Source organism: Cyprinus carpio, chromosome A15 (assembly GCF_018340385.1).
Source record: "Cyprinus carpio isolate SPL01 chromosome A15, ASM1834038v1, whole genome shotgun sequence".
Lineage (NCBI taxonomy): Eukaryota > Metazoa > Chordata > Actinopteri > Cypriniformes > Cyprinidae > Cyprinus > Cyprinus carpio.
In genome coordinates, this window is record NC_056586.1 from 19,662,372 (window position 1) to 19,680,361 (window position 17,990).

General features: G+C 36.9%; 1 pseudogene; it reads right to left on the reverse strand.

Moving 5' to 3' along the window:
* LOC109104379 overlaps nt 1-17,990 on the reverse strand; it is a 248,414-nt pseudogene that overhangs the window by 27,931 nt on the left and 202,493 nt on the right.

Below are 17,990 nucleotides of genomic sequence, written 5' to 3' on the forward strand. Positions count from 1 at the left end.
ACTTTATTGAGGCATATTGCCCCCATCTGGTATGGAATGTGGAGTATGACTTGATTTTTTTGCCAGACATTACACATGGCTCCTTTAATGGCACTGTTGAGGAACAAGAACCATAAGGAGAAATTGGAACAAGAAACCCAATCTGAATCATTTCCCAATATTCCCAAAGCTAAACAGAAGAGAGAGGAGAGGACAACTATTGTCTTGGGTTCTGAGATGAGAGAGGCTCACTAAGGTCCACTATGGTGTCTACAAAGTTACTTTGTGAATAACAGAATCCTGTATGTGCAGATTCTGTTCAGGCCTAGACATTAGCCATGTGGTGAATAGAGTTGTTGTGGTTAGGTAGCGAGTTTGACTTACCATCCTGTTGATCCTGACAAAGTCCTCTGGTTTCTTTGCCCAGGCTGGTAGTTCTACATCACAAACTGGCACACCGTCATCCCTGTCACCCAGACAGTAGCCATTACTGTTCACAAACATCTCAGGCAGGTAGTAGAACTCAGGGATCAACTCCTGTGAGGTGCCGAGGAAGAGGACAGGAGAGAGAGAACAAGCAAGAGAAGTTCAAATCAAATCCAAACATTTCCAAAACAGATTTAGTAATATTGTATAGGGATACAGGGAACAGGGGAGTTAAAATACACATGCAAAAATACCAATACTTTCAACACTGCATGTTTTATAGTTCAATTAATCAAAACGTTGGCAATGTTTCAGGCGGCCATGGAAAGCGACCCCAGGAGACCAGTGAAGGACCATCGGAGTACATTTAAAAACACTCAGAGAGTGTGGGAATGCGGTAAACGCACAAGGATGGGGGAGGGTGAAAATACAAAGGAAACACGAGAGATGACAGAAAACTTTATTAATGTTTGAAGTGAGCTGATGGATGGATCTGCTGTATCTGTTGAAGTACGTGAAGCAGGTTTGGTTTTGTTGTGCCCAGAAGCTAAATTGGGATTTTAGATGAGTAACCATGATTTGAAATGACAGAGGGAAGCATAATGCTTACAGTAAATGTAATAAACTTCAAAGATTTTTTTTAAATGATTACACTCATTAAATGGTGACAAATATGTTTTGATAAAAAAACAAAAACTGGACTGGAACGCCTAAAATTTTCTTTTTTAATGTGTCGCAATATTATTATGGATTATTACGGCCCATTTTAACCCCTAGTTTTGCTTTTAGAAGTTTAAATACACAAATACCATAAAAGCTTTCATCATTCTACTGATCTGAAGGCATTATTATTTTTTTGCTTAATTTTTGACACACTTCCCTGACCCCGATAGTCTCTAAAAGCTAAACATCCCCAATCCTTCTCTGTTCTCACTGCCCTATCAGTGCAAATTACCCATAATTCCCTGTACGAGGACATGCCACTGTACATTGGGGCATGTGCACACAAGGAATGTGACCTCCTCCCTGTTTAGTGTCACTCAAAAGCTCTTGCCTTTGAAGAACCTTTAAGACCATTTAAAATCATTTAAGACCTCATTCTGCCAGCACACACCTGAAGGTGACAGGTTGAATATTTTCTCCCCAATGCTGATGGTTTGGATTCAAGTGGCTGTTATACAGCGTCTGTTGAAACGAGCTGTTTAACGAAGTCTCCTTGGTGTGTATAAGAGAGTTCTTTAAAGCACCATAAAACAGAGCACTTTCACATGCTGGGTCATAAGCAACAGTATGCCTACAATAAACACAGCGTGTATTTACTGTAGGGTCAGTATTTAAAAACTCTTTTTAATGACCATTAAGCCCCAATATTTGCACAAGAATTGTAATAATTATAAACGAAAAATTTGATTTACAAAACACAAGACATCCAGAAGGGCATTTAAATATATAAAGAATAAAATCTATAGTAAAAATATATCAATAAATAAAGTCATCTTATTTTAAATGGATGGGAAATATAAAATAGCTGGAGTAGCTCTGCAGTACACCCAAAATAGGAATAAGAAATCGGTCACCTAAAGTTGCATTGAATCCAGTGTAGGTTATCCACTATTTATTATAAGCAATATAGTTTTGACATTTTGTGTGAATGTTAAATGTCAAGGAGATTCATTATCATCACACAATAAACTATTCACAGCTAAATCTTTACGGTACCATACTGACTCCAATATTAAAGCATAGTTTAAACTCGACCTCGAGGGCAACAGTTAAAATCAGACAGAGCTCCATCTCTACTCTCACAGGAGGCTTGGTTTATAAACTTTGCAGACAGTTACTCAGCCGTGAACAGTTTGGGCTGCTAGCGTCGTGATCCACGTCCTCAGCCCCGCTCCACTCGTGAGCCAATAATTCCTCTACAGCCTCATAATGGGCTGACAAGCCAATCACACTCAGACTCTTCAGCTTTACATCGTTTGCCCTAATGACACCCTCCTGGAGAGCTGTCACCTGGCACGACTGCCTCATCCCACTCCTTCAGACAGAGCTCCGCCAACAGATTATTGAGAAACTGGTGACGATTGGAGGGAAAGTAACTCTTTTGCTCTTAGCAGGAGGCCAGAGTGCTCTGCTGATCACTAGGTGGATGTTTTGACAATACATAAAAGCATATTCGTATACCTTGACAATGATAAAACATTGTCAAATTGGCATGAAATATCAAACTAAAATATCTATAGACAGATCTGTACATATACTGTACACATATTTATAATGACCTTTATAAGACAAGGCCAGTGCTGACGCAGTAGTCTAAAAAGACCAAACGGCCAGTGAACTTTGATTTGCTCTTTTAATGTTGTTATTTAGCTGTTTCCTGCTGCATGGGATCATTACAGAGAGTATTGAGGGTAATGAATAAGTTCAGGGTGATGCAGACTGAACTGAAGGCCACTGCAACAGTACTAAAAAACAACAAGGGTAAAAACAAAATAAAATGTGTGTGTGTGTACACCAACACACATGCACACACATATACATATATAATACAGTCAGTTAATTAAGATAATATATAACAAATATATATACATATATATGTATACAAAAATTGTATATATATATATATATATATATATATATATACACACATACAATTTAAGAAGTGATTAAAAAAAATTCGCTGGAAAATGTCCCTTAAAATAATTAACTAAATATCTTAATGAAATTAAATGAATATATTAAAAAAATAAAGTAAAAGTTCTTTATTTTTAGTGTGTTTGTGAAAGTTTAGTGAGCTGGATAGTTAGATTGTTAAAACCGAATAACCATACTTTGTAATACAGGTAATTCAGTACAAAGGTAGTCTTTTATGATGAAAATCATGCTGCTCATACATAATAAAAACTCCTGCTTCACAGGAAAAAAAAAAAAAAAAAAAAAAAATCCCTATTTTCTGTCCTAACAGATTGGTGACCATTAAATATGTTTAACATGATCCACACAGACACTGTAGTGGTTCCGAGAGTAGTATTTGCTAACATATCTAGCGTTTCCCTGTACAGCCGTTCACTCGCCTGCACCTCATGTTGTTGGATGCTGTTCCCCAGCCCGGGGTAGTAAAAAGCCCTGCCTTTACATAAAAGACTACATTTTAAATAGCTTTTGTCATTAATGCTTTATTAATTGCCTGGGGCGAAGCAAACCCATCACTGAGTGTGCTGGAAAAGTATGACACTTTTAGGTCAGCTTGAGTGCGCTTGCTGAGCCACAGCACGGGGCTGAAATGAAATGGAGGCAACAGGGAACAACCATTACGTTGATGAAGTGATGCCTCTCTGAAATATGTGCATATTCAACGATGTTTTACTTTAAATGTTTATGAAGAAAAAAATGTTAATTTCACAAAAAATGCACATATAAATGGAAAAAGGACAGCGTTGATGCAGCTTGGAAGCTACAGGAACTAAATGTTGTTGCAAATCAAAACAATGCAATACCATTTGTTTTTTGGGAACTGGATGATACCAATTTTGGTTGATTGACTGGACTGAAAAGAGAAAAAGAGACAAAATCTTCGAGGAACTGTTTATTCAGTTCCTCACAGTTGCAGCTAGTAACGTTGCACCTATATCATCATAACAGTCAGGCACTAATGACTACTTTCTAAGCCTGTTTAGATATTACGATGTACAAAAACTGATATCTGATTACCTTCACATCTGCAGTATCACGCTGACAGTGCCTCCATGAGCGGGCGATGCCGGAGAAAGTGCGGTTTGGGTGATCAAACTTGTTGCCATTGGCGTTTAGGAAGAATGTAGTGAAAGGCTCCTGCAATTGAGCAGACACAAAACAACAGTCACTTTTATTGACCCAAATAAGCTCAAAAACATCTTTCCTAATGTGGGAAAATAACCGTAGCGGTATCACATGATTCTGACTGCTAATTAGGCGCTTGTTTAGACATATGTGCTCCGTTTTGCAAAGCGCTAATGCTATTCAGTGGCCAAAACAGTAGTAGAATAAAAAAGTAAATTCATCTACATTCATTTCTATGGTAATTGGATTCAATTTCATGATGGAGACCTTCTCCATTGCTCTGGGAAATGTTCTGTTTGCACAAACATCTCAATGTAGGGACTCATCTGTCAGATTATGAAGAGTTTGTGGAAGGTTTTTTTTTGTCCTCTCATTTTCTGTAACAGTGCCCGAGGCGGAGTTAATTATATGGCCTGTTGGCTGAGGAGCTCAGCTCCAGCTCTAATTGGCAGATTCAGGGTCATCAGTCTGGGCTGGCAGTACGAGGAGTTGACATGGAAATGCTGGATCAGCCAGAGGAAAAGATGATGGTGTCTACAGTCTCATTCAAGCCCGGTGTGAGAGCTGCCAAGGGGAACCTTCCAAATCATAATCACCAACGCAACGGCCTGCCTCGGAAGAGCCAATTACTACGTTTTCATTAGGTGTTTTCATTTTTTCTCACAAGATGGATAGACAGATTCCTCATTAAAAGAGGTGTGATTATACAACAGTCTTTTAAAATTAATAAAACAAGCTTTAATACCTTTTCAATCAAATTACATGCAAAAAATGCTCTGAAAACAAACAACTGTACAATTGGTTTAGATTGCATTCATCATAAAATCTGATGCAAAAACAAGTATGCAGATCTCATCAAAACACTCCGCATGACTGTTTTGAGCTCTGGTATAAAATGTTTATACAGAGAAAAAATCGAATTATGTAACAAAACAACAGTAGACTAGTAAAACATAGTCATATGATGTAACAAATGTGGAAAAACTGAAAGCATCAGGAGATACTCAAACCCAATCTCCTCTCAACCTTAGGAACAACTTCATTTTCTCTGCTGATCTGGGTGTTTTTTTTTTGTTTTTTTTGGTACCAGTCCATTCGTCCCAGATCAGACTCAGGGCAAGCGAGGACGTTAGCAGAAGACAATGATGGACATGTTTCCCAGCGCTCCACGTTCTATCTGAGAGGCATAAAGCTGTCACATACCAGCCTGTAAATCACTACGCAAAGGTTTTTGACTTCTTTTTCACATATGCCTGTTTACCAGACTGTGAAATCCACTCACCGGCTCTCTGTAGCGGAACATCAAGCTTGCGGATTGAGATGTAGGGCTTGATTCACATGCGCGGTGAAAGGAAGTGCTAACGTGTGCTTTGACTGACGGTGATTTGATCCACTAACTGGGATCGGGGGATATCATATTGGAATGTTTTATGTATACACAGACTCTTGACAGCATCATTTCCGAAGTACAACCATGACACATTTTGAAGAATATTACAGTTTTGCACAGATTTTGCATGGTATTGTGTAAATATGAAAGATTGAATGTAATACAAATCTTCAATAAAAAGGGGTATTTGCATAGTAATCACTGGAATATTCATGAAGGAGTGACGTAATTACACTTCCTCTCATGGAAAACTGACTTACTTGATATGATTTACCATTGATAGGGGCCATAATACGAGCCAAAAGCAGCTCAGCTCGGTTAACTATCCAGTAAAATTAGGTACTTCCCAGATGTTGAAGGTATCAAATTCCTTGCATCCATCCAATCAACGAGACTTACGATTCGGACAAGCCAGTGGAGGGTGGAGGCTGCGGTGGAATAGTGGGTTGTGTAGTGGCAGGGTGGAGTTTCGTCATCCCATGATTCATAGCGATCGCCGTAGAATACAGCACGCTTTGGGTTCAGCGCACCGATTGGCTGAGGAAACACACATATGGAAAAAAATCAGTTTGTCCATCTTGACATGCAATGAACAGGACAAGATTGATTTTTATTCAATGCAGTCATTTAATGAAATATTAAGCATTTTCATTTTTCAAAATCTACAGATTGATTTAATTGCATTGTAAGTGCACAAGAATGACAAGAAACCATTCCACACAAACTGTTTCACAGACAGAAGCCATGTTGTTCTCATTCCGTGCACTTTCTATATACGAACGATCACATAAAAAAGACTTATAGCACACTTTACATCTGTGGAGCTGAGAGCATTGCGTGCATTGGTGTGTGCATGTGTGTATATCTTCATGAATGTTTGATGGAGAAGGCTAAGCAAGGCTATGATTTTTTCTTGATGTTTGTATGTCACGCAGTATTACTATGCCATGTAATCTTAGTTTGAGGTACTTTTAGTCTGGGCCTGCTGGTGCACCGAATTTAGAAATGTTGGACATATAAACAAGTGCACATAAGTAAACAACACACAGTAAACTTGAATGTTTCAGCATAGCATGCCAGATCTTTTATGTATTATTATTATGCTCATCTGTTTTTTTTTATTTATTTTTTTATTTTTTTAAAGTATAGCTCACTTAAAAAAAAAAGGTAATTTACACACCCTCATGTTTTTCTAAATCGGTATGAGTATACTTATAAGAACTGCACTTTTTTTTAAGATTGGTGAACAAATCATTTAGATTTTGCTAAGTGATTTATTGAAAAGATCAAGCTCAAAAGAATGATTCATTAACAAATCAAACATTATTATTTCTATTATAAACACTGAAAAATTTCAATCAATAACTTACAGACAGAAGAATGTTTCTTGTTCGCTTGTAAAAATCCATCTATATAGGAGTTATCTGCCCGCATGTCTGTTTTTCTCTGTGTTTATGTGTGTGTAAGGCAATCTGAAAGGCCTCAGCTAAAGACAGCGAGTAATCTAGCCTGGCTTAACCCTGTCTGACCTGATTTACACCTGGTACATCCACACACTGCTCTGCCTTGACCATCCTTCTGCTGTTAAACCACTCTAGAAAATCCTGCACAATGTCTAGAGTAAACACTCATACTGGCATTCAGAGCCCAGGAATTCTCTCCCCCTCTCTTTTAAACACATACGGATGTTGATAAACCTGTCATCGTACAACATAAACAATTTGTAACAGTCTCTCTTCTCTAAATCCAGTAATGACTGAAAGTCAAACTTAGACAGTGGATGTATCCAACTACATCATAAGCACTATTCGGACTGTAATTGTTTGTCAGAGTAACATCTGTAAAAGAACATCTGCATGGCTCCCCAATGATAAAAAGAACTTTACATTTGCTCATTGCATGTAAACAAATGAAAAATGAGCCCTAAAGCAGTTAGAAGTCATATATATGTATATATCCATCCATCAATCCATCCATCTAACTATATAAAAAAATAAAAAACAATAAAAAACAAAATAAAATTAAATAACACATACACAGACACACACACACACGTTCTAACATATAGTGCCCTTAGAAAAACAAAGACATGACAACATTTCAAAATTAAAAGCATTACTATAAATGATCAAAATATTTTATTTTACCACAGTCAAAATTATTTCTTGGATCAGACCTTGTTGCAAATGAGGACTGTGTACCAAGTAAAATATTTCTTTAAAATAGCTCATGAAGGCCAATAGAGCTTTTTCGGACACCCATTTTATACATTTTTATAACAAAATAAGCAGTCATCACTCAATTAAGAAAATTTTAGATTGGAACAAATTGGCCTTTATAGCTTTTCAATCAACGGGCGACGCAGGTACTTGGGCAGTCAATATTAATGTACGTGTGATTGACGAGGAGGACAGCACCGGCCCTAGAGGGAGATCAATACTCCCCGAGATCTCGAGCGTGAGCAATTTGAGAAATTTGTCTAGACTCAAAGCATGGCATAAATAACAGAGCAATGTCATAAATAGCTCTAAGGGCTGAGATATATCTGGCATTTTTCGAATAGAAAGGAAACAACACTACACGGTTTAATGCAGAGGATAATGGACCACAAACAAATTCATCATTTGCTGTTTTTCCCAGAAATATTGGAGCCTACTTGGACGCTCTGGCAAACCGTTCCTCAACCTTGCTGCCTTTCATTCCCTTCCTTTTTAATGACCATCCACGCCTATGTTAGCACGGTTGGGGTGAATGAAAGAGAAGTTTATGGAGATCTGCTGAGATTTATGAACTGATAATGGCCTGCCATGTGACGTCTAGGGCTGACTGGGATTGGGTGAGCAGCCACAGGAAGTCTAGCACACTGTAAAAACCTTCTGAGTGGAACCGGCTCTGGCTGCAAGATGATGCCAACTCATAGCAGCAAAAAGACTCACTTAACCGGGGAAATATTGTGCTTGGCATGACATGGAGTGTTTGCCCAGTTCAGCACGGCAGCTGTGGAACAGACAGGCAACATAAATGTTTTCCAGCTCTGTCAAAAAGCACCAAAACTGTCCGTCTTTGTTTTCAGTTGTGTAGATTTAGTCATTTTAAAACTGCACTATGACGATTTCTGGAGGAGCTAATGCTCCAAAAAAGAGTAAAAGCTATGCTAAAGGAGTTTTCACATAATGCTAACCGCACTAACCATCTAGCAATTTCCTATTCAATGTTCAATGACATGCTCAGTGCACTTAACAGGGTGAACAAAGAACCATGTAATTGTCTTACGCAAGACCCTGTAGGGAATCAGTCTTAAATAAAAAACAGGACTTGGTGTAAATTTAAGGCTTTCCAGAGTCCCGTTCCCCAAGCTATCTAGAGAAACACCCCGCAACAGATGCTAATAGTGAGACCAGGGCAGCCGATAAAGAATTCAACCACCCCCCAAATCTAGTCCTGTCAAAGAGAAAAACTCAAAGGACTGCAGAGAGAATTCTGGATCTTGGCAAAACAGTCCAACATATTTAAAGCATGTGATTTGACTGAAAAAAAAAAAAAACATAGAATTTTTTTTTTCATAGAAAAATGTACCAGAAAAACAATACAGTAATACTAAAAGTAATGCTTTAATAATATTACAATTTTAGTTATCATTCAGTTATCCCCATGTTTTTTTTTTCTTTTAACGTAGAATATAAGAAATAGCAACTAATTAACTCTATGGCTATGTGATATCTGAAAATGTGTTTAGAAAGTTTATTTCATGAATTATAATGAGGACGCACACATCTGTGGGTTCAAAATAAAGCTCACCAAAGTATATGTCACATCACACATATTAGTCAAGTATTTAATGAAGAATATGAGCACCTCCCTTGTGACCTAATTAAATCAAACCCTCAGAGACACCTGTGTAGGGACAATATCTGTTCAATAAGCTAATTAGCTGCAAATTAAAAAGCTATAACAGAAAAAAAGACAAAAAAATCCAAAAAAAAAAAAAAAAAAACATTCAAAGCATTCACTCTCCTAAAAAACTATAAAAGAAAAGCATTTGACTTGGGGTTAAGCTATATACAACGGCTGTCACATTTTAAATACTTTTTAAAAGAAGATGCAAAGATTTATTCTACTAATGAGCAGGAACGATAAAAATGCAGGGTTTGAGTCTAAAATTACACTGTAAATTTAAGATAATCGCACTGGATGTGCATGTCATTTTGTCTTTATGAATGCAACCGTTGCCAGTGCTTATGGAAATTAAAACAAGTATCATGAGACAATTTTTAAATATGCTGTCATTATAGTTTAACCACACTCTAATCATGTAGCTACAACAGTATGGGCAGCAGCTAAAATGAACTTTGTCAAAAAGTCTTCTGGTAAAAAATAGCAAAAAAACTGCTTCTGACAGGACCGCTTTGTGGAGCTCATGAAATGTACTGACAACTAACCACAAAAGAACATTTAAAACAAGTCTTCCTTTACTCGGGTTACCTCATTTTGCAGCATACAAACTACAGCCTCAAGAATAATTATCATTCAGTGGGCTACTCTCTCATGTTCAAAAGATAAGCCAGTCATTTATCCAGAGCATCGCGACAGAGTGCCGTCATTTGGTGCAATCTGCACTACCTCCCCTGGAGACACTCATTCTGTATTTCATATATCAGAGAAAATTGAATTAAGGATGTGTGTGCCGGCAGTGCGCTGTCAGGAGGAGTAGCACTTGTTTTTACTGGCCTCGTCAGCCTGTGAGAGCACAATGTGCACCTTCAGTCTAATGCAATCAAGCTCCTGCAAGTCAAAACAAAGCAGATGCGGCTCTGAAAAAGACTTGCCGAGCACCAAGGAAGTGGATGAGGATGGTGGCAGAGAGGAGAAAAAACAGATATGGCATCTCTGAAAGTAAATGCAGCAGGGTCTTTAGCAAGTCTGCTCGGCGTTACCCATAATGCACTTCTCTGTGGTGAGCTGGTAAACAGCCGGAAGGCTAAAAAAGGTTGGGTGTAAGAAAAAGCATTTTCCAATACCTTTTGATTTTAAGTACTATATTTTAAGACTAAAAATGTAATTAGATAAACATTTAAAATGTAATAAAAAAGTAAAAAGAAATAAAACAAAACAAACAAATTTAGAGAGAGAACTGGCAACCTAATGTATAACCGAATTTCCATATTTATGTAAAAATTATGCATCTATGTAAACGTTATGTAAAAATTATGAATAACTCATGCTCATTTTTTGACTAATACATGGAAATTCTCCAAGGTGCAAGAAAAAGTCTCCTTCAATGCTTTTTATTTTATTTTCCAACATAAAGGAATAAAAAATGTAATTAGAAAAATAATTAAAAAGTAACAAAAAGGAAATAAATAAAGAGAAACATATTTAAAGAAAGTAGGAATTAATAAATAAATATAACTTTTAAAAATATATATAAAATTTATTAATAAACAAAAGATATGCATTAAATAAATAAATCCATAAATTTAGAGAGAGAGAGAGACCCGGTAACCCAATCTATAACAGAACTTCTATATTTACATATTATAAGTTCTAATGTGTAAAAATTACAGACAACTCATGAGAAATATTTGACTGATACATGGGGCTTCATATTTGGTGAGATAATTGTGTGAATGCAAGTCCAGTCAACTAGAATTATGTTCGCTTGAACAATCAGACATTCATAACAAGAGATTTGCACAACTCAGGTAATTATGTTTGCTGTCAGTTCTCCGCTCTACCTCACTAGCCCACTCGAAAAGATCCGTTAGAGACACTTCATCTAATTTCCTGTCAAAGCTGCACAAAAGAAGTGGAATAATGCGGTATCGCAGCAGAGAGTTGGTGCGGGTCCAGCGTATGAGGGCTTCGCATTAGCACGCACCAATTAATAGCTGCGAGCGAGACGGCTTCCCTTTTCTATCAGCCACCTGTCTGTCAAAAAGGAAATAATCATTAGATTCTAATAAATCTGTCCGCCATGTCAATGTAACTGCCATGCAAAAATGTGCAAGTCTTAGCCCCGGGGTGCCCAGAGACCTGTTTTTCGTTATTCGCTGTACAGTTGAATGCACACACTATTGGTGGAATAACTTCAGGTGTGTATTGTAGGTGGGGTTGAGAGGGGAATTATGGTACATATCAAGCGGGATATTTCGGCAGTTCTCCACAATGCTGCCAATCAGGACAGCGCTGGAGGGCATTCTCACCAGTATGACTGGCAGCTGTTTCCTGCTGGACAGGTCACATGACCACGGCTCACGGAACGGCGGTGCATGGTTTGCGTGTCTGGGACTCTGGGAGTTGTGTGAGAATGGCAGTTGAGAATTTGAGGGTGTGTTCAGAAGAACCTTCAGCCCAACTTATATGTTTTCCAAGACATGTTTGCAATGCAAGATGGCTATATTTGCTTTTCGGGTTTATTGAGGACACATATTAAAAGCTGACTATTTATTTTTGCCTTCAATTGACCCAAATTTGTGTGCATGTACAGTAGTGTACAAAATTGAGATGTGCGAATTTTGAATGTTGAATTGGTAATGCCTTTTAAATTCCAATTAAATTCTCTAAATTTAATTTGAATTGATGTAGCAAACAGGATGCAGAATTTGAATTTAAATGTAAGGAAGTAGAATTAAATTTAGTAATTTATATTATAAGAAATTTATACAGTATAGCTTTTAACAAAAAATGAACACAAATGCACTGATAAAGCCTTGTTTGAAGCTTGACACGAAGACTGATACACAGAACATTAGACAAAACGACCGACAGACAGAACGATGTGAAAAAAAGAAGAGAAACTGAACAAAGCATATTCATCACAAAGCCAAAAAAGCTGCCTGCCTCATTATCTACAATAACACACACTCCCCTCCTACGCACATTCACCCCGGAGGCTGCACACCCCTCCATGCATTATTGAACAAAGGCAGGGGTCTTCACAGCAAGGGACTCAGGAGGGAGGTTAAAGCCCCAGTTTTTGTTTCAGCAGTGCTGAACCTTCAGAGGTTAGAACCCCAGGTCGGCCAAGGACATGCGTCAGGACGGCCGCAGACCTGTGAACTACTGCTAATGAAGGCAGCTCAAGCTGGTAAACAGCACAGGGTGGATGTCACAGGCATACATTACAATACATCACTGTCTTCCTCAGGCCAGGGGGCTTCCTCTGCCCACCTGGTGCCACACTGACATGTTCAGGCATTACAGTGCTGTAGAAAGAGAGATTTTAAACAAATATTACTGATGCTGAATGCAGAAAGGGTCAGAATTATAGCTAAGGTTAAACATAGTCTCGCAGAGCCAAGAGCATTAGATCTTTTCCACAAACTTATTCCGACCAAGAACCGGCCACTTATACAGTCTCCACAAATGGCTGTTGAGAAAACAGCAAAACAATAGCGGAATAGTCTTCTAGTCTGCAGTTTTAGAAATTATTTAAAAATGAGGATAAGAGTGGGTGTGGAGGAGAGAGAGTTATATAGAGAAAGATATGCTCAGACAGGAATGTGGTTGTTTTCAGGTCAGTGAGCTTGTGAGATGTAAACGTAAGCAAATGAGTGCATGAGAAAAAGAGAATGTGACAATCTGACAAAGGTATAGAGTAGCTGGAGAGGAAAAGTGGAGATGAAAAAAATGCAAATGATTGTATCTAAAGCATACAAACCTAAAACCATGAACTCTGCAAGTGTATCTGTATCTAAAACAATTCGATTCATGATACTGAGAGAAAATACCCGAGAGAAAACACTGACCATCCTAAATATTCATTGGTCAAAGAAAAAAAGGGATTTTCAAGCATCAAAACAAAAGTTTAATACAGATAATTATTTTTTTCTCTCCCTGTACATTAAAATGTCCTGATTAATTTTATTTTTGACACTCCTAATTGAGATTGTAGATAGACTGTCAATGGTCCATTTGAGAGATAGGTGGCAGTAATGCACTTATAAGTCTGCGATCCACCATAAAGCAAGAAGAAGACGACACCTAAAGCACCAGCACTTGCGGAGAATCAGAGGTAAAAAAAACAATATAAATACTGTTCAGTTTCTTGCACAGACCTATTGTTTTGTGTCATTACACATCAATGTATCGTCACGAGCCGCAGGGTTTAATTTGGTTTTGTTTGTGTATGTTTTTTGACTCTCAAAGCCGTGATACCCATTCACTTTCATTATAAGACTGACAGACTGCAACGGTTTGAGTTAAAACTCTTAGTCACCTACATTTTGGATGCCCTGGGGGTAAGCAGAGAAACATCAAATTTTCATTTTTGGGTGAACTATCCCTTTAAACTACAATATCTTTGCCACTGTCCTTCAAACATCTAGGTTTTACCCATTTGCCAGAGAGACATTTTTTATTAAAATATAATAAAATTTAGTATGATCACTTTTTCTTTAATATACTTAAATAAGTACAGATCAGAACGTTAACATTGTTTAGGAAACGTTGTTTCATTTTATGGCTCGTTTCCACTAAGCGGTATGGTTCAGTACAGTACAGTATGGTACACAATTATTTCCATTTACATTGTCAGAAGTTATGAATGGTACCAAAATAGCGAACTGTACTGTACCACTTTTTTGGGACCCTTCTGTTAGGGTACCTAGCACAGTAGTCCATTGATTGGTTGACAGAGAATCATCAATTGTGCATGCTACAAGGGGAATGATAACACAAGGGGAATAGTGTCTCCGTCATTTGTTCTGCCATGCTGCTCATGCAGAGTTCGCAAACACAAAACATATAAGTGTATTTTAGAATTGTATATTGTAATTGTATATTTTCACACATATACACACAGACAATGTCACGTTTTCTTCTTCACGCGAGAATGACGTTGACTACTTTCCTGCATACCACGCCTATTAATGTTGGAGGTGGAAACACAAGCCGGATCAGGGTGTTCTGTCCTGAATCGTACCGTAGGCTACTGCAGGCCTACTGTACCATACGGCACCACTCGGTGGAAACACGGCTTTACATAAATGTATGTGTTACACTAAATGACAATGAAACATTATTTCACCCATATTTTGATGTTGTTTCAAAAAGGTTATTTGAAACATTACAGTAGACAATTTACTTGCATGTAGGCTTTCTGTGTATATAAATCACTTTTATAAATTTGATTTGATGCGGACACCAAAATGGGATGTTTAAACTTTGACACTCATGCTGAAATCAATAATGATATTTTTAATGTTAACAATAGATGGAACGATAGAGAAAACAATAGAACAACAGATAGAACGATAGATAGAATGTTAGAACGATTTTTAAGAATTTTAAATGGAACGATAAATAGAATGTTAGAACGATAGACAGACAGACAGACAGACAGACAGAGAGACAGATAGACAGATAGACAGATAGACATAGATAGATAGATAGATAGATAGATAGATAGATAGATAGATAGATAGATAGATAGATAGGATGTTTTGACGTGTTTTACCTTTGAAAGGTCCCTGAAGTTTCCAGGAATCGTGAGGTCCAGCTCTTCCGACTCGTAGTTTGTGAGGACCCATGGGAAAACAGGATACTGATTCAGATCATTGTATGTCCTTCCTGAAAGATTAAAGATGGTATTTGAAATTACTAGAAGGCTACATAGTGGAAATCCAACAACCAGCAGTGCAGCTGTTGACCCATAATCAATTTGGTCCAGATTATTTTTGCAGGACTCATGACTACTGGTTATTGTGCTTGTCTCCCAGTGAAGGAGTGTGAGCAGAATCCTTACTGGGACATCATAAATTCATAATTTGATAGCATGAATGATGACATGACTGCCTCATTTATAAAAAGGAAGAAACAAGCGTGTTGCATGTAATGACAAACATCTCATCCCACTGCACGCTGAGATGATAAAACGACTCAGGTTTTCATAATAATATGTACATTAATGAAGTTTTCATCAAGATGAACAGGCAGATGTTGGTGTGGTTGTCTGTTATAGATCCTAATGACTGTATTACAGCAGTGGAGGGTTAAAAAAGGTTTTGTGGTACTACTTTCTTGATTAAAGTTTCCTGAAAGTGAAAATTGTGAGGTGAAGTTGTATCATGGGTGTAATTAAAGGCATACAAATTCTTCTAGAAGATGACACCGTACCCCTGACACCCCTCCCTGTGGCACAGCCAGGCCTCTCCTCTGATTGGCCAGAGAGTTTTGGTAACCATGGAAACCTATATGAAGTATCCATGACAGAGCATGTATACGGCAATGCAATAGACACCAGATGTGGCTTTGTCTTTTTCTCCTTCCATTTCTCTTCATCTTTCCTTATCTCTCTCTCTGCCCTGCAGCTGTTTACTTGCTGTTAGGAATATGGATTTTCTCTTTTCTAAATGCCCAATAATTTCTCGCAGAAGACAAAGTCTTCATTGGGTTTGATATATGTAAGACTTATCTATCTATCTATCTATCTATCTATCTATCTATCTATCTATCTATCTATCTATCTATCTATCTATCTATCTGAATTGTATAATATGTAACTGTGATGTATTTTATTCATTATTAATAAATTTATATTTTTATATATTTTCTTTATTATATATTTTACATAATTTATTGGGATTTTGTTTAATTCTAATTTATATTTTTGTTTACTATCCCTCACTCTTAAGAAAACAAATTAGTTGAAATAATTTACTGCATATAATTAATTTTTGTAAATAACTGATTACTTCAATCTTGATTTATTTTTAAATTAATTGAATTCTATTTCATATTTTTTATTTTTTTTTCTCTCTCTCTCTCTCTCTCTCTCTATATATATATATATATATATATAATAAATTGGTTTGTTAGTCTGTATGTGTATTCAGAGCCAGTGAGCAACGGACTTTCATATAAATAAAAAACTGCGTTAACGCCTGATAAAATAATTGTCGGCGGTAATCAATTAATGTGATAATAACGTGTTAACTTGCCTAGCCGTAATATATATATAGGTTCTGCTCCAATTATTTATATATATATATATATATATATATATATAGGATTATCTAAGAAAGAAAGCTGTTGCCAAGAAATAAACTTTAAGCTTTTGAATGGACAAAAAAAAACAAAAAAATGATTTTTGGGAAATTCCAATTTGATGCATAGCCTTCTATGAGACATTGCAAAGGTGCTGATGTGATTTGTGCTTGCTGTTTGGACAAAAAAGTTTTCAGATTGTCTGGCTACAGCTGGGATCCGGAGCTGTAAGGACACCACTGAAGCTTAGCCATGCTGATACATAGAACCTCTTAAAGAAGAGATACACTATGGCAATTTCATCTTTATAGTACGATTACTCAGACAAGGACTGGAAGCCTGGTATTTCCTGTGGAATTTGGGGAGGGCACAAATTTAACCTGATCCTGACCTTAGTAAAAATCCTAAGAGGTGGTACTAACCCATAGAGGCATCTCAGCTCAGATAGCTGGCTGAGAATGTGAGCATGTGTGGAGGGTGTGGAGATTTTGATGATCTGGCCTGTCATGATGGTCAGAGATGATAGCGTGTGTGGGCTAATTACCAGACCCATCACAAATGACTGTCATTAATCTTCCTCTTAAACAGCCACCTCTTAGAGAGTACAGATAAAACCCATCCATGATTTATAAAGCCCTCAAGTTGTTCAATACAATATGAGCAGTTTAGTTTTAATTCTGTTAATTAAACAAACATGACATTAATTATTCAGTTGCTATAATCCACTGATTATAAATAATGCTAGTTTGTGGAAAAGGTCCGTTTTTCATTATTAATAATTTATTATTAATTATTTTATTATTATTATTAATTAATAAATATAAATATACTATTTCTCATATATATATATATATATATATATATATATATATACATATATATATGTGTGTGTGTGTGTGTGTGTGTGTGTGTGTGTGTGTGTGGTGTGTGTGTGTGTGTGTATGTATATATATATATATATATATATATATATATATATATATATATATATATATATATATATATATATATAAAAATAAAATAAAATATAATAAATTAAAATAATAGTTTTTTGGAGTTACAAACACTAAGGGTGCTTTCACACTATCACTTTTGGTTCGCATCCGAGTTCAATTGACATCAGAGTTCGGTTCATTTGGATGATGTGAACGCTGTCTTCCAAACTCAGGTGCGCACCCGCAAACCGTACCCAAGTCCTTGAACCGTACCTTAAAAAGGGTGGTCTGGGGTACGGTTCATGTGAACTCTGGTACGGTTCGCTGCTGATGTGAACGCAATCGTACCAAATCGCAGAAGTGAACTGCTATTAATGAAGTATTGTTTGATAAAAATGTGTGTGTTTCACTCACTTTCCTTACAAGCGTGACTGAGAGCTGTAGATCTAATT